At 43.0% G+C, this 18,701-nt stretch overlaps 1 protein-coding gene across 4 annotated transcripts in view; it reads left to right on the forward strand.

Moving 5' to 3' along the window:
• Window positions 1-18,701, forward strand: part of LOC101920929 (SET-binding protein) — a 271,629-nt gene that overhangs the window by 51,431 nt on the left and 201,497 nt on the right. The gene's annotated exons all lie outside the window — the stretch shown is intronic.

An 18,701-nucleotide genomic window follows, 5' to 3' on the forward strand; every position in this document is an offset into this window, starting at 1 on the left:
TTGCACTTCCTTGCTGGCTAAATGTATACAACCTTTGGTCTCGTACTGTAGCCGCCTGGATGTGCGATAATTACAGAAAATGTGCTATTCATTGCATGTTTTTGTTCTTAAGTGACACCATCACAAGAACACTCTTTATTGAGGTTCCTCATGATAGACATGTGAAAACTTGTTCACAAACTGATGGCCGGGTTTCAATATTCATTACTTGGAATGAATGCCCTCCTTATTCTGAAATTTGTCAAATTGACATCAGTGGGATCGCTTGTAGGGTTCAGTAATTGCAGGAGAGGTGGGCTGCACTCTGAACGACAGCCAGCTGGTGGTCTCTTCCTTCCTCCTACCGTTTTGCACTTATTCAGACCAGACAAGTTTGTCCCTGTCAAAATTTTCAGTTATTATGGCTTTCTGGCTTTGTAGCTTAACAGAAGTTTGAATCCAGATACCATTCTTTCCAAAGATGAAACAAAATTTGATTTGAGCAGAAACATTTTGTAAATATCGGGTCATTCAATATTAAATGTGGTAGAGTGAAGGAGCTGATCTCAAATATCAAATAACTTGGCTCTCTCTCTAATGTACCTTGTGAACAACCCGTGGCCAGGTATAGACCTGAAGCAAATTCAGTGTCCACAAAGCTTCAGGAATTCCTGATAATTTACTGATGGGAAAAGAGATGAACTCTCGGGAGGAAAAATGTTTTTCATTTTCAACATGCATGTTCATCAACCCTAACTAATAACAATGTCTCTGAGCCTTGCTTTGTTAATGTCTGGGAATATCCAACAACACATCTATTTAGTGATGCTCTGTTGTGAGAAACATTGGCCACATATATAAATGCTTTATAGGATTGAGTCTTTCATTCATTTTAGAGGTGATTTTTTTTCTTTTTTAATTAGTATTTGCAAAATAACAAATTCATTGTCATGAGCCATACTATCAGTTCACCATCAAGACAAGGATTCTTACTACTTTTCTTTAAAGAATAGCTTCCCATTCTCTCAAATACAAGCTTTATTTTCTCATGTTGAGGTTCTAACATGAGGAGAAAATGAATTTAGAAATGAAACACTTTTAACAATTTTAGTCTTTTGTATTTTGATGTATTTGGGTTGAATCACTTTGATTTACAACAGGACTACAGCAGCATCAAACCACTTGTAGCAGAGATTAAAAATGGAATGGGAGCATCCTGATTGCAGAGAGGTTTTACGAAACACTTTCTCTAACAAACCTTGAGTACTGGACCTAAAACTCGTTGATGGCAATAGCTTAATTATAAAGTAGGCAACAGGTTTTGGATGGAAAAAAATCCCATTCCCTTTTATGTTTTCTGGGACAGTGATAAATTTTTCTTTGCATTCAGTTACCTTCTGAAATCTAATTTTTGAGGTCTGGTGATGTGTTGACCATCTCAGTTATTCTTTTTTTCTGTATTGGCATAAACTGTTGGGCAAGTGCTTGCTCCAGAAGCTGTAAAGCTCATACATTGTGCCCCTGGCAGGGTCCTGTCTATATTTCAGGGGACAGGAGGTGGATGGGGAGGAAACTAAGACAGAAGGGTGGGTGGCAATGTGGAACATTTGTCTGTGAATGTGGGACCTCACTTCAGCTTATAAATTATCCCCTGGGCCTTGTAGATAAACCCAGACTTCTATGGTGATATCGGCTGGGAAAGGCAAACACTTGCTGACGATTGTAGGCTAATCCTTCAGGACACTAATTACCAGAAAACCAAGGAAGCATTATTTTAGGAACAGCTTGTTTCACTTTGTGAAGGGGAAAAACACTGCACTGGATTTAGTTTTGTTTGCAGAGCTTTACCCCCTCCTTCCGCAACCTGTCTAAGATTTTAAAGATTTACCTTTGTTATTGTTGTTGAGGGTTTTTTTTCTTTCTTTTTTTTTTGGTCTTGCTTTGTGTTTTCCTGTGATGCCTCTATAAAGTTGTGTGAAAATGCAGCATTCGTGAATGTACACATAAGTATGTATGTGTTTTTTATACCATTAACTATTTAAAGGTTTGGGACTAACCAGATACTTTGTGGCTGAATTTTTGTGAAAGGTGATGCTTTGCAAAGAGTTTAATTTTTTTCATTCTTTCAAGTCAATTTGGAAACTTGCAAAAAGTCCTAGACACACTGCCCCCCAGTGAAAATCCCCAGCCGAGCCAAGCCATGACACCATTGCTGAGGATTTCATTTACTGGCTTTTCTCCAGCATACCTCTAGACAAGGAGGCGCCTTAACCTTCTTGACCTGAGATCTGCTTCCCTGAGTCTGGCATCCAAAGGCACCTATCTGCCTGGTATTTTCCATGGTGTGAGCCGCCAGCATGTAAATCCTGGCCCCCTTGTTGTTGAGGGCAGAAGTCCAAACAGGCTCACACGGGGCTGGGATTTCACAATGGTCATGAGGATTTGCACCTGAGCAGGAGAGGGACTGGTGGTCTCTGTGTGTAGCCTCCCAGTCCAACTTGAACCCTACAAAATGAGTTGGAAGGCTAAGCAGGGCAAGAAAAATCCCACAAAAGCTTTGAAAACCTCAAAGGGAATACAGATGAATGCACTGAATCCTGTCTTCCATGGATGGTCTTGCTGAAGCTTTGGGTTGCTGAAGCAGGATGACTGAGAAGAGTCCAAAATAAAGCCACCTCTTGGCAGCAACACCCCCCCCCCCCCCCCCCCCCCCGTCCTTGGCTGCCATTGGCACCATTGCCAGTTTGTGTGCATTCTGGGAGTGAAATTCATCCACGCTCCAAGGCCCAGAACCAGGTCTCTGTACCACAAACATCCTACCATAATTGTAAGGTCCATATATGCTCTTCAGAGTGGTTATTAGTGTCCCAGTAATTTATGCCTCCCCATAAATTATTATACCATTGCTTACTATTTGAGGTGCATTCTTGCATAAGAATGGCAATCCTGGACTAGGATTTCCTTGTGTTAAGTAGTATATTAACAAAGCAAGAAAGATGGTTCCTGGGGAGTGATTTAATTTGTGTACTTTCTGAGAAGAGCAAAATGTCATTTAAAAACAGGAAAAATGTGTGGGTGAACAAATAATGTGCATATTAGAAGCACGCATAAGGTTGAGAACCAGAAGCAGCAGAGCACTCCATATTCTCAGCACATGCAGTTCTTCCTTCTCAGGGTTTAGTTTTATTTGTTTTCCATTGCTTCTCCCAAAAGGTAGGCGGCTCATCAAAATTTAATGGCTCTTATCCTTTGATTTTTTATTTATTTTTTTTTCTCTTTCTCTTTGCTTGACTTTTCTGGTGGCTCGTGTGAGCTTAAGTCTTACCAAGAAGTCAGATCCTCCTGTCCTTCCATGTGTTTGTTTCTGGTTTTAATATGACAAATGTATGCCTCCTCTGGAAATGGTATCCATGCTGCAGAGTAATTATTTAGTGAATGGTGGATCCAGTTCATGTTGGCAAGGATCAGATTAATCATTATTAATCATGACCCCTCTGACAGTAGCCTCATCCCTTGCTAAGTGCTGCTCTTTATTAAGAAGTAATAGCTATTAGGGGATGGCTGGGCCACTGCTCTCATTGCACCGGCACAGGGCTCAGGACTTCTGGCAGGAGGCAGAGGAATTCGGTTCAAAATTAAAAATAGATGCACATGGTCCACGTTCCAGAATTGAAATAGGCAGCTTCCCCTGTGGGCTTCTTCAGCCTCATCTGAGTGTCCTCCTTTCCCCTGAAGCCTCCCGAGAGTTTGCCTCTTTCCAAAGGTTGAATTCAGTGTTGGGGACGAAATAATCTCCCTGATGCTTTTTTATTTGTCTGCTTGATTATTTTTAAAAAAAACTTAGATAAATCCCAGTATAACCAAATGTATGTGCAATCCTTGCAAGGATAAGATTTTAAGGTGTAGTGGTTGTAGCAGGTTTCAACAGCTGATAAAACTGCAGATGAGCTTACCTCTCTGGGACTCCACTTGTACCAAGTAGACTCCAAACTAACCACCTGTTTTTGAGGATTTCTGGATTCCTTGAAGAAATGTTGTGCTGTTGAGGTGAGGCTTGAAGTGCTGTTCATCTCATGCACAAAGTTGTGAGGAGTTCAGCTTCTCTCTCCAGGTCACTGGACTAGGGACTGCAGGCTTATATCTATAGCTTATGTGTATATATATATGTACGTATGTAAGTATGTATATATCTCCTTACCACTTGCATCACCAGAGATCTGCTGAGAGCAGACAACAGTTCAATTCATAATTATTCTGGTTTTCCTAGCAGTAAAGGTTCTTTTTGAGTAGGTGAGGCAGTGCTATCAATAGATGTCATCATTATTTCAGCACAAGCACGATGACTTAAGTACTGGATTGAAACCCCACTCCCCAAAATCCACTTTAATTACTTTTTAAAATATTTTCATTGACTGTATGGAAACCCAAGACAAAACCTTTCAGAAGAGAGCAAAGGAAAGAAACACGTCTTTTGTCTCCATCTAGCCCTTCAATACCTGGAGGGTAGCAGTAGAAGCTTGGAGCAAACCTGCCACACTCTTTTGATCTCTGCCAAAGTTGTTGTGGGAGTAACATCATTTAATGGTTGAAAGAATTTATTGAAGAATAAAAGTACCAGCAAAGACAAAGGAGCCAATACAAATTATCTGGTAAACCACTGTCAGATTTTGTGTGTTCAGGGCTACCGGTAATTTCCAGTCTTAGAAACCGGGGGGGGGGGGGGGGGGGGGGGAAGTTTGGAGGGGAGTGAAGGAGGGTAAAAAGTATATAAATAAACCCACCTCTTTAAATAGCTAACTGGCCTGGCCTGAACTGTGTTGGAGCTAAGTTCCCTTGGCAGCCGGCACTGCGATATCTGTTGAGGGTGTAGCAGAGGGCTGAGACCAGGTTTTGGAGAATCTGCCTCAGGTTTGCTGGCTCTCCTTTGCATTATTCCACTTGTCAGCAAGAAAAGTACTGAAGCATGAAATGAGGGAGTGCAAAGGCTCCCACACTCCATCTGAGCAAGTCTGGATCGCACCCCCACGGTTAATGTTTTTCTCCGCTAAAAAAAATAAAGTAATAAAAATAAATGAAAGCACTGGTGAACTTGGGAATACATGGATGGAAGAAAGGAGGGGAGAGAATTGGGGGAGTGAAGGTACATTGTCCACCGTCTCCTGCTCTGACTTTATGGCAGAGTTTGGATCTTGGCTTGAAAAACCATTGGATTCTGCACAGGTTATAAAAAGCTAGAACAAGAAGTATGATACAAAGAGAGAAGGTGTTAGATGTTTGCGGTGTCTGGGCAGTAAAGCACCCTTAAAAGTAGTTGATTGAATAAGGCAGTCTAGGTGATCATACAAAGAAACATGGGACTGTAGGAAACTGTCCTAGATCATCCAGTCCTCTGAGATCTCAGGGAACTGTTACATATAACCCCACTGATAAACACATCCCTTTTGGTGCTGGTACCTATTAAAAGCAAGCCGTGTAGCTCTGTCATTGTGCTCACCCCACCAATTAATCTTTTGCTTTCCAAAAAGCCCACTTATACAATATTTCTGCATCTTGTTCCTGCTGCCAGATCAGTGTTTCCCCCCCATGATATGAGTGTTGGTCTCAGCAAGGTGGACCACCCTTGCTTTTCCATTCACCCACCACAATTTTCTTGCTGCTGGTGGTTTGCAGATGTAAAACAGAAACAGTTCCACTTGTTGAACCAAAATGCAGTAGAAAATTTAATCTCAGAAAACTTTTTTTAAAAACTGGAAATCTTTTCCTCTCAGTGTGATCTCTTTGGGGATGAGAGGTATTTGAATGAGAGACACACCGGCTGCCTTTTCTCTGGACCTCCCAATTTCATATAGCAGTTGTGCTTTGGTAATTGCTGAATCTAGTGCTAAGCATCTGTGTTCCTGGTGACTGGGAAAGTTTTTTGGTTTCATTAATCTGTTGTGTGGAATTGAAGCAGTTGTGAAACAGAAGTTGGGTGGATAAGTCCCCATTTTTTGGATTTACGTACATTCTGGAGCGATGTTGTTATGAAAGAAACTTCCTGAATATAAGCCTCCAAACAAGAGACTGAGGTTATGGACGTCCTTTACAAGTTCAGCTGTAATAGGTTTGTGTTGCAGGGGGTTCCACCTCCCTTCATACAATGCCATTGGTAAGCTGACATTTCTAATGACCTTTTATAATCACCTATTTCCTTTTCTCACTCATTTTATGAATAGTCTTGTACTCACTTTGAGAGTTTCCCACCTTGTGGTCTCCTCTTACAGTTCATATTAATTTCAGAGTGGGTTGGGCTTCCTGTCAAGTGTGGCACAGTTTAGACTGAAGTTCAATAGAGCTTTTCCTTTCTGCAGGAAGGGGGGGACACACCAAAAACACCCCATAGTGCCCTTTTTTGCAGGAAGGGCTTCAGAAATGTCAGTCAGAAAATTGCTTTTTTTTTCTTCTTTCTTTTGAGGCAGTTCTGAATGCATGGTTTAACACAGTGCCCTGTCCCTCTTCAAGATGTAAAATTTAGGACTCTGACCTTTTCTTGTGAGTGATGATCCCATGGCACTTTCCCTCCAGAGTTGTAACATGCAAGTCCTGGCGATGATGTTTTTTGTCCAGGCTCTCATTCAGGATATGTACTCTGCCAACTTGACTTGACTCTGCATGTTCAGTGGGACACATTATTCTTCACTTCCCACCCTAAATTGCTGCCTACCGTCACCTTGCATTGATGGGTCTTTTGTTCCATCTTGGAGGTAGGTTCATTTAAGTGGTGGAGGAGTGGAAGCCGTACGGTTTTAAAAAGCAATTTGAGAGCCCTCTGAATGAAAAGTGCTTCACACATGAAAAAAATTAGTGTTATCAATTGTCATCGTCAGCCTTGAATCCTGAATTTGAAAGGGTCATTTATACTCCTCAAAGGCAAACACGCAGCAGCATGCTGAAAGAGGACTAAAGCAGCTGAAGAAAATGCTGTCTCATGTCATTTCAGGCTCTGCAATCCTAGGGAGCTTTAATAACTATTTTGTTGTTTTCACTGATCTCCCTATATGGGTGGAGAGGGAAAGAGAAGAGAGAAGGCGCGCTGCTCCAGGTGGTCCCATGGCCCTCTGTGGTAGCAGCTTACCTACTGCGAGGAGACTCAGCCAGGGCAGGTTGATTCCCCATTGCTCTCTGGCATTCTGGCTGCATTTGCTGCCTTTCCCACTCTGCCTTGTTCCCATTTCCCCTTGGCAGATGCCAACGTATGAAGACACTATGGCAGGGTCAGTATCAGTCAGCCACCTTTTAGATGACAGATGCCAAGTGAAGCCAGATCCCATCTACTTCAAGGTTCATGCAAACTGAATGGCCTGCTGAGAGCTGGTGCAAGGGAAGAGCAAAGGCTTGGTGGATTGTGACAAATGGAGCAAAGGACAGGCTCGGTGGTTGGAGTGTTGAGCTTGCAGCTTTGTGGAGCACTTCATGCCTACCTCGGCATGGGTGCAAAATGCTACCCAAGCAGAACTATGGCACTTTGCACCCTCCTTTTACTCACATTGTACCAGAGTCTATGTCAAAACAAGATGAAAATCTGGTCCTAAATCCCAGCAGGTCATCTGTCTGGAATTGTACCCAATATGGTTGTTCTGCATTCAGCAAATATTCCGTCATGGCATTGGTTATTCATGGGAAATGTATTCAGCTGAATTTTCCAGCAACTCAGGTGATGACTTTTCTGAATTTTCTCAAGGAATCCTGTTTTGCTGTTGGATTGACCATGCTGATGCTCTCTCTAAACAGTCTTTTGTTCCTTATATCCTTTTACTCTTTGTTATATCACACTTTGAGAGTTTCTTGTTCATGCATACAAGTCTGGTTTGGTGAGAGTTGGTAGCAGCCTAAGATATGTGTGTACCTTGAATTTAAAGTTTCCTTATATAGGTCAAAATCAGTTTTTAAAACATTACCTACTGGAAACCACTCAGAAAGCTCTGTCAAATAAAACAGTAACCAAAGTGGTCTTTGTAGAAGAAAAGAAATCATCCTTTGTGCAGGGGAAAAATAATTCAAGCTATAGTTGGAAACTCTTTATAGCAGGTGGAAGAAGAAGTGGTTCAGTGTCTACAGAGCCAGCTCACCCTTCAGAGATGCTGGTTCAGTCCCTTGGTCTGCCACAGGTTTCTGACAGAACCAGACATGTGATTTAATTCCGTCAGGACCTTAGCTCTCTTTATAAAGGAGTAAAAGCAGCACAGATATCCTTCATGTTAAAGACTGGAGAGTACTTGGATATTAGCGTGGTGTAGGCCTTGCCTGAGGTAGGTTAACACCAGCATGAAATATAGCACAGCTCTGTCGTGGTTTAACCCCAGCCAGCAACCAAACAGTACTGGCAACCGAACACCACGCAGCCACTTGCTCACTCCCACCCACCCAGAGGGATGGGGAGGAGAATCAGAAAGGAATGTAAAACTCGAGGGTTAAGATAAGAACAATTTAATCATTTAAACAGAATAAAGAGATAAGAACAACAGTAATAACAATAACATTAATAATAATTATTATAACAATTAAGATGGAAAGGTGGGGGAGAAGGGTAAAATCCAAAGGAAGGGAAAAGGAAAAAAACCCAAGTGATGCACAGTACAACTGCTCACCACCCGCTGACTGATGCCCAGCCAGTCCCCAAGCAATGATTCCCCCCCCCAGCTAACCCTCCAAGTTTATATACCAAGCATGACGTCCCATGGTATGGAATACCTCTTTGGCTGGTTCAGGTCAGTTGACCTGGCTGTGTCCCTTCCCAGTCTCTTGTGCCCCTCCAGCCCTCTGGCTGGCAAGGCCCAAGAAACCAAAAAGTCCTTGACTTAGTATAAACATCACCCAGCAACAACTAAAAACATCAGTGCGGTTATCAACATTGTTCTCACATCAGAGCCAAAACACAGCACTGTACTAGGTACTAAGAAGAAAATTAACTCCATCCCAGCTGAAACCAGGACAAGCTCCTACTAGCATCCTGACAGAGGGAATTTTTATTCTTTTTCATGTCATATTTTAAAAAGTACCAGGCAAAAATCTGATCTGAAGTAGGAGAAAAATAAAAGAAAAAAGCCATATGATTCGGTGCAGGACTAAATTCCCTCTGCAACTGGTTCCAGCCTGAAGAATATATTCACAGCTGGGTTATAAACCCTCAAACCCAGACAACATAACGTTAACTAACACAATATTACTAAGGCACTGCTGTAATGGGAACATTCTGCTATGGCTCATGGGTACATTTTAAGTGTCATCAATTTAGTCTACAACTGGAGGCTGTTAAGTGCAAAACCATTTTAGCAACTGCATCTCACATGCAGGAATGATCGAATATTAATGGATTTTTTTGAGAAAAAATACAGGGAGAAAAATGAAAAACCACAGGAAACCTTACTGTCCTTTCTCAGGTAGGGAAATTCCTTTTTGGAGGGTGGCAGGATCAGTCTCACAGCTGAGTAGTGGTGTAGGTGGCCGGGGAATTGACCCTCATTCTCCAACACTGATCTGTTATACAAACTTAACCAAGTTATTTCACCACCATTTTCCTTCTTAGTCTTATCTCTTCCAGGATATGAGTCATTTGGCAGAGTAGTTATTTCACTCCATTGTTGGAACAGGTCAGACTCTACCTGCACAACACCGGGACGGAGCAAACAGGAAAAAGCTCTGAGGAGTGAGGCCCTGTGCTTTGTCCCACCAAAGATGCCCATCATGACTATTTTGGTAGCTGCTGTCAAGCCCTTTAAAAAGAGCTCAAAATGTTTTACAACTGAGTGGGAAATGTGATTACCTTACCCCAAAGCTGGGGTCAGAAAAGATGATAAAATTAACTTTCCCAGCCCTGTGTCCTTCTCAATAGACCCTGGGCTACTTGGTCTTTTACCTTGTCACATTGTAGGCATGGGAAAACATCTGATGATGAGGTGGAACAAAAGTTTCCATTTGGATATGGATATCTCTGTTGTCTATTGGTGTTATGGGCCAGGACTTGGGTAAGCATCCTGAGGCTGCCTGGGTATCCATGTAAACAGGATGACAAGGAGATGGTAGCACTTTCCATGAACCCTGCGTTCCCCAGGGCTGCAAGGTTGGAGCTCTTGCAGGCGTTTTGCAGGGCACTCCTATGGGTTGACTTTAGGTGACTGACTGACATGTTGTTGAGGCATCCATACCTCCCCCCACTGCCTGTGTTGGGAACAGAGGCTCTGAGTTGAACCACAGCTATTTTCATAAGGAAACCAATTGAAATATCTCTCTGAACATCCTCCCTAGAGGTCAGTGGTTGTACTTAGAAAACAAGGGAGTGATTCCTGATGAATAACAGCCTGCAGAAGCTTTTATATTCACCTTTTATCATTATAAAATCATGCTGAAGAGGCTGCAAGGCAAAGAAACTCTCAAGCTTCATTTTTGAGAAGCTGCTAGGATGAAGACAGGGGCATTTCAAAATCAATACCAAAGCTTGTATTCCAAAGAGCAAATGGGAGAGTCATTATAAGCTGCTTTACTTCTCATCTCCAGTTCCCCATATTCATAACTTAAGCCCTGTCATTTGGATTTATCCTCTGTGGCCTGTAGTGACACCAGGAAAAGTCCTTCTTTTTAATTCTGTGGCAAAAAAACCCCCCAAAAAAACCCAAACCAACGCTGCAGGGTAGGATCATAATATCCCCACAGAAGCTTAGGGCTTAAATGTTTCATGTTGGGCACCAGATTTTGCTGTCTTCTCCCTCTCCTGTTTGTCCTGGTCCTCCCTCCTCTGCTGTTACACATCAATCATCCTCTTTCCTAGAGGCTATGCTACGAACAGTGTAATCCCAGAGAGAAAAGATACTGATACAGCCAATCCTGCACATGGCTATTGCCCTATCCTTGGAGATGCCATCACTAAATCTAATGATAGGCTTTTGCTGATGGGGGTGTTTCAGCTAGACTGGAGAAAGCAATAAGGGCTGTAATCTAAGAACCAAGTTTTGCCATCCTTGGGTGATCTGTTGTGTCTCCATCCATTTTTATTTTAAGTGGTTTTCTAAACTTATTTTTCCTTTATTCTTGAATTGTCTGATCTTGGCACTTACAGCATCATAACTACAGTTTCCTCGCCTGCCATATTTTTAATTATGACCTGGAAATGAACCTTAAGCCTGACTCAGCCAACCCAACTGAACTATTCATAGCACATAAAGGACTGGTGTTGAATTAGCTAATGACTTTTAAATAAGGAAGTCTTCCTCTATAGGCTGCTTTTTGGAGAAAATACCACAGGCTCAAATGCTGTTCTGTTAAGTGGCCTTCAGAAGAAATTTTTGGGTTGATTGGGGTTTTTTTTTGGTTTGGAAGTCAGATATGGGTTTGGAGGAGGTGGCATTACTCACCTGCAGAAAAATCCCACAACAGTATATTCAGGAGAAGCTGATGAACAATGGTCAACTCTTGGCAAGTCCAGGCAGTGATAGCTTGTTCCAGCTGCACCATCTCCCTGCTCCTGTGTTTATTGAACCGGACTTGAGGCCACGTGATATTCTGCTGGCAACTTTGGGAATGAACTTGGATGGGAACCCAGTACTTTCTGTCATCTGCTAAGCCCTTATTGAACCCCACTATTACTTTTTCTAACTCCCCTCTGGACTTTGAATTACATGGCAGTGAACATAGCACACGTGAGTAAGAGCTCACTTGGGTGGTCCCATTAAAAAGACCAGGTTTGCTCTCTTGGCTGCAGAGCCATTCCAAACATTGCTGCTATTTTTCCTCCCCCAGCATTTCTCAACTGCCTTTTTTCCCCCACACACCTCTTCTTCTTTTTTTTTTTTTTCTTTTTTCCATGCCCAATCTATTAATATGCCTTTTAACCAGTTAACTTTGGAACCAAAATATGAACTGCATAGGAGGCAGCTTTTCTGGAGGTTCATAAAATATGTATTGGAGCTGGGAATATAAAATGGTCCCATTTTGTAGCAGACAAAACATATAAAGTGCTGTGTGAAAACTGAGAGGGACCCAACTTAAACCTTTGAAAATCACTGCCAGTTCCAATGTGCTGTATTTATTTTGACTTGGAAGGCTCAATGTGGTCCAGATGAGGTCATCTGGTTAGGAGCACACGTGTCCGTGCCAAGCCGGGAGGGAGGGAAGCCTGCAGGATGCTTCAGCTCTGAGGTGTTGAGCTGCCAGGGAGCAGCAGTGGGAGCGGGGCAGGCAGCCCGTCCATGTGTTGATCCTGGCATCAGAGCATAACGCTGGGGTGGAGGTGTTGTAATGTTTAAGTTGATTTCTCTTAAGGCAGGCGGGACAGTGCAGCTTTTGTATCCTCAGCTGTTTGCTGGGTAGGGTAAGTGGAGGCAAAGCTTGACGTGCTCTAAGAATTTGGGGATGAGGGAATATATTTAGGTCGGGGTGTCTGTAGTTACTCGTTCATATGGCTTCAGGTGGCAGTGAGCCTGTTATTTTGTTTGCATGGCTCTGTCTTTCAGCTTGTTGTCTTTAACCCTTGCCCTCTCAGCACCTGATACCTGCTCAGCACCACTTTACTTTCTCCTCCCTCTGCTCCTACATCTTCCCTTACTCCTCTCATCAACAAGATTAATAGCTCTGCCATTTCTCTCTATGAAATTTCACTTTTCTCTCCTGGAGTTCCATCTCTGCTCCTCGTTGTTCCATCCCAGCAGGTGGGTTCCTGTGCCATCATCAAGAAGCCCCATCCTCCCTGCTCCTCCCTCCCACCTCTCTGCCAGCAGCCTGTTTGCCAACACTTTGCAGGAGGAAGCTGCCTCTATAAAAATAAACTGTGCTGAAATCTGAGAGACAGAAACGACGCCAGCCTCACACTTCATTATTGGTAACGGCAACCTATTTGATTTCCATTTGCAAACAGTAGCCTGCATATGTTCCTCACCATGTAGCTCGTCTCCCTGCGCCGTTTTCTACACAAATTCAGGTTCCCCATGCCTGGTGCATGGTCTGCTTTGTGGTTTGCTTGCTCTGAGCCACAGGCACCCCTGCTTCACAATTAAAGTGTGGAAAAAAGCCTGTTAAGTCACTGACTTAATTGCCTGGTTACTCACCACCAACACAAGGTTGCCTTCTGCAACAGGCTTGAGCCTCTGCTCCCACCTTTTCTACCTTTATAAGATTTTGCTCCTAGCAGCTGACTTTTATTGCTGATTTACACCAGAGAAAAACAGCAGAGACAGATGTGTATTTCTTTTTCTTCTCCCAAACATACATTGCCACATGGACATGGCTTGAGGTAGGCTGGCCATGCAGACGTGGTACTCCTGCACCTCCAACATTGCCTGGCTGCTGCAGTTTAAGTCTGGGCTGAGGATTTAGGATGAAACTTGATTTTCCAGGAGATGTCTCTATTAAAAAAAAAAAATGGTGGAGGGAGAGAAGTAAGATAAACCAAGTTTTATACCAGCAGGGTGAACACTGCATGGCTGCCCTGCTGGAAGCCCACGGGGGGTGCAGGTCCATTTCTCCATCACACGCAGGGATAGGGCTCTCAGCTGGGTCCTACAAGAGGTGGCAGTGGTGAGGGGCCCCTAGGAGGGCTCGAGGAGGGGGGATGTACCCAGGGCCCGAGGAGGAGCTGCCTGTATTGACTTTCACTCACTTTACTGGAGCAATTGAGTTTGTCAGTGAAATGGGAGACGGGCTCAATCAGCTGTCACACTGAGACACTCTTGTCACTACTGTCAATAGCGTCGAGTTTCTGATTCTTTCTCAGATTAGCTCTGTGCCAGAACATCAAATGAAAAGCTGTTTGGGGCACAGGGAGGGGAGAAACTCTAAGCAGTTACCTAGGAATCGGTTACAGACTTCAAAGCACTGTCAGGTTTATTCTGATGCCCTATAGCAGTGCGCGGGGAGCAGTAATGCGTTTGGAGTGTAATGTAGACTCTCTTCAGCCCTGCATTCACTCAGGGACCAGGAGGCAGGGATGGGAGAAGAATAGAGTCATCTCTCCGGGTGAACCCAAATGGCATTCAAATGGACTGCCTCCCCTGGAAGGGCTGCTCTTTAGCTTGATGGAATAAGTTGCTTTTCTTATCTTACCTTTCATCCTGAAGGGCTCTTCTGCATTTCTCTCAGCACTGAAATGAAACCTTTTTCTGGTAGAGCTGGGTCATGAAAAGGCATCACCCCCAACAATAGGACAGGAGCGACAAGAAGGGGGACAGGTTTGTCATGCAGAAACGATGAAGGGAGAGGGAGGGAGGTCCAGCCAGAACATCTGAGCAGTTTTTGGCAGTGCTGAGCCCCAAGTGTGCTTTTTTCTGTATAACAAGGCAAGAGCTTTGTAGCCCATTAAGTTCTTCCAAGACCTTTTCCTTGAAGTTTAACAGGATGGATCTGGGACAGCCTGTATTGAGAATGTTTCCATCATGTGCGATGCCAAATATGAAAGTCTCTATTTATGGGAAGAATAACCCATCAGGAGACTTTTTTTTAAAAAAACAAAACTTCAAGAATTTGAGAAATCTCTTTCCTCTATTCCAGCTGAAACAACTTATGGCAACGTGAACTCACCCATTTACACAGAAGCCAAGAGGGTAATGTTACTCCTATTAGAAAAATAATCTACCACCAAAAAATAAAAATAATAATAGGGGTGGAGAAGGAATCCTTTTGAGGCAAATTCACAGAATAATTCCTGTGAATTTTCTCTTTTCTTCTCAGGGTTGAGATGTTAAACATTTTGCTATCTATACATGAATTATAAAGATTACTATTTTCCTTCCACTTTCATAAAGAAATTAAGCAAGGGAAAAGCCACATTCTAGTATTATTGCTAGAGGGTTGTGTCCTTTAGAGAATACTTCTGGGTTTTGATGAATGCTGTCTCAAAGAGCACGGCAGTGTCCATAGAGAGGATGACCGGGAACAGCACTAATCTAGATTTTTTCCTTGAATGCCATTTTAAGTTTTCTATTTTTGTCCATGTTACCCAGTTCCATTATTAAGTTGCTTTTGACCTCGAAACATCAAAAGGTTCATCTCTTCCTCATTCAAGATCACCACTATCCTTCCTGAGTAGTAGCTGCAACTACATTTCACTGCTTAGTATTTAAGCAACTCCCTGTCCAAAACAAATCATACCTTCCCTCCTCCTTGATTGCTCAAAAAAACCCCAAAACCAAACCAATCACCAAAAACCCCAACCCAGTTCAAAGGACTATATAAGTGATCTTTAATATCAGAGGCAACCCTGTTTGCTTCTCTTGGTGGTATGAATGTGAAAGGGCCATGGAGAAATATGGGAAAGACAATAGAAAGGAACAAACCCACCACATTCTCCTTATAGAGTATTTCAAAGCAAATGCTGGATACATACCTTCCTTTGACCTTTTCCTTAGATTAGTGGTATAGGCAGCCGCTGTGCTTGTATTACACATTCCAGCGCAGGGACTGACTCACGAGCAAGGTAGGTGTATGCGTGTGTGTGTGCATGCGCGTGTGTTTGTTATTCAGCCTGTCAGCCAAAGGTCTTCAATTCTGGTTTTAGCTCTTTCTGTTTTTTCAGTTTCCAAGGGGAGGTGTGGTTGTTTGTGGGCTTTATGTTCACTGGGTGACTGGAAACCTAAGAGCTTTTAGTGAATTCAGATATACTCTGGATGTGAGGTGCGAATCTCCAGCCATTTGTGTTTAAAAACTTTCACTAAGTCTGAGAAAAGAGGAAGAAAATAAAAATCTTGCTGATTTCTAGCTGCAGAGGGGTGAAAGGTTTTCAGTCTGTGGGCCCTACCAGGACAGGATGGGTGCCTACAAAGGGAGAAATTGGAGAAGACATAAAAAAGAGGCTGGAGTGGAAAAAAAATGCAAATAAAATACTTAAAACTACTGCTCCAGTTGGATTTGGTCTCGATTTTACCAAGCCCCTGTTGAGCCAGTTGGCCTTGGTAAGACCCTGATGGAGCAGAGCATGCCCATCATCCACTGCATGATCTTCATGGGAGGGCTGATAGCTCTAACGAAAGCATGAAGGCAGCTCTAATGACTCCAACTAATTGCATCCAACCCAGCAGAAAGGAACGTGGCCAGGGAATGTGTTCACCCCCTCTATACTTGACCTCCTTTGGCTGGGAAGCCAGATGGGCAATTGCCACCGCAGGCAGATGCTGCCAGCAGTATGGAGATGGGCGCATGGCTGCTCGGTGTCACCGCAGGAGGGGTTTAGTGTCACAAAGCTGAGAGCTGGCCCATACACCCGGCTCTGCCTCATGGTGTGGAGTGAAACAGTTTATCTCCCAGTCTAACACTTCCCCTGCCTCTGCCCATCTGTGGGCTCCTTGGGGCAGGTACTTCCCTTCGATCGCGTGTTTGCGCAGTGCCTAATTGCAGATGCGAGGGTAATATAAATAAGGTTAAAAGTCACTCTTCTTGAGGGGAGGTGAAAAGGGAACAGAAATGGAGCTGCTACTCAGCTTCCTGGCTTTTCCTGGAGTCACAAAGAGAGTGCAAAGGGTATTGCAGGATATGTCAGAGTATTTAGTCTTGAATCATTTTCCATCCTGTTTTTATTCCCCTGCAGATAGATTTCAAAGAAAGTGTTTAGATGGAGCTGATGACCCCGCTTACAGTTGAGGTTGCTGTCACTTCCCATGATAAGTCCCTGATTTGGTCGTTTGGGCTGTGGCAGCTCACGGTGTTTAAGCTGAAACTTCCCCATCCTGCATGCCAGACTCACACCAAGTTCGTTTCAGAGGAGGGGGATTTTCAGTGCATCACTAAAACTCTGCTGTTTTTTATCATTTGGGAAGATGATTCTTGCTTTTTCATCTTTTATTCTTTAAAATGTCCAATCTCTCCCAGTTATGGCATTATGCACCAGCCCTTACAAGTGACAGGAAGGTCTGAGACGAAGTGGCCCCACGTGCTGGGCACTACCCACGGTGCCATCTCCCTCCTCTCCTCCTCAGCACGAGCTTTCCCTGGGAGGTAGGGGCAGTCCAGCCATCTTCCCATACACAGAAATATCATGGAAAGAAAGCAAATGAACAGGAAAGGCAGCAAGGTAGTTGCAATGTCAGGATATCGACGAAGGTGAAGGCTTTGCCTTCAGTTATGTTGTTAATAGGCACAATTTCAGGTCCAAGTGAAGTACTGTTAGATGTGCATTTAGGTTTTCCTTTCTTTTCCAGGGCTTTCAGGTGATGGTGAAGCAGGTTTGTAGATGAGTTTTCTGGGAGACTGAATTATCCATTTGTCTTGGTGTGGTTTTTTGTTGGTTTTTTTTTATTATTATTATTTGTTTTGTTTTGTTTTGAAGTGTGTGTAGAGTTACATGAGAATCCCTGGGTTTTGTTCAGTCTCCATAATGTTCTTGCCAATTCATTAACAACTGATGGCCAGAAGAGCGAGTCACTGGCCCCATGGATGGATACGACGACTCCAGAAATGATCAGTGGCTGAACAGCAGCATGTCAATATTGCCATTATTTGGGTTTCAGCTGTAGTAGTGATGTTGTCTTTGTTCCCATGTGCACACCACCTGCGTGTTAGAGAAGTCGTACTTAGTAACTTGGCGTTAGAAGTACATTACTATTTCTAGTTCTCAGCTTCTCCAAGTCTCTTGTCCCATATTTCTTCGAGGCAGTGGCATCTCAGTTGAACAAGGGCCCTTACATTTCTCCTGTGATAATAATGAGGTTATTTGTTTCATACTCATTTTCACTTTTCCTTATTTACCCAAAAGCCAATCTCTGCTTAAATCAAGTCTTTCCTGGACCCCTGAAAATCCTGTTCGAACTCTGATTATCTCCAGCCTTGCTGGGCCACCCTGGAGCTTGTCTGAGTTCTCTCATCTGATAACAGGGGTAGTACAACTTCTTAATCTCAGAGACTGGTGCCAGGAGAAATCCATTAGTGATCATGATAAATTCCAGTTATTCCTATAATTCAAGCTGTATAGCTATTGAAAATAAAGTTTGCATCTATGCTTTGACATATTTACATACATACATGATTGTGTCTATGAGATTTAAGACTAGGAGGTAATGAATTTAGATTTTTCTCTTAAATAATGCAGTTGCTCTCAAATTGTCTAATGAGTGTTAGATTTTTCTTCTCCCAGTATTGTATTTACTGTTGTGGAAGGGATGCTCACACCATAGCTTAAGATCACATCTTGTACTGAAGAGTCCCATTTACCACTAAAGCATCTTTCTCAGCTGTTTCCTATTGTACAAGGCACTTCTCTTCCTCTCTCACTTCCCTCCTTCACTCTATCTCCAGCAACAGTAGCAAATTGTTCTTCTATATCAGCTGTCCTTTACCCAGTAATGAAAAAGGCGGTGGAGTATAGTTTCCATTTGGTCTCCGCAGACTCAGTATGGAACAGTGAAAAGCTTTCATTCTTGTCATGCCAAAGTTTCTAACTTTGCCGATTCATTTCAGTTTGCTTGAGCATCAACATTTGAATCTTTACCTCCTGCCTACATTATCCACTTAGCACTCAGCTGGATCCAGGAGTCGAAGGATGGTTGGTTTGCATGGGCTGAGTTTTGTTTTGGGACCTTCATAGCCAACACTTGTTATTTTTAAGAGTGTTATGATATGAGGTGTGTGGTGGTTTGGGTTTTCCCCTGTTTTGGTTTTTTTTTTCCTTTTAAACATCTGCAGTGGCATCAATGAGTGATGAGGCTTAAATTATAAAATCCCTGAAACTCAGGAGGCACATAAATAGGATCTAACTGGTATGATTTTAA

Source organism: Falco peregrinus, chromosome W, assembly GCF_023634155.1.
Source record: "Falco peregrinus isolate bFalPer1 chromosome W, bFalPer1.pri, whole genome shotgun sequence".
Classification (NCBI taxonomy): domain Eukaryota; kingdom Metazoa; phylum Chordata; class Aves; order Falconiformes; family Falconidae; genus Falco; species Falco peregrinus.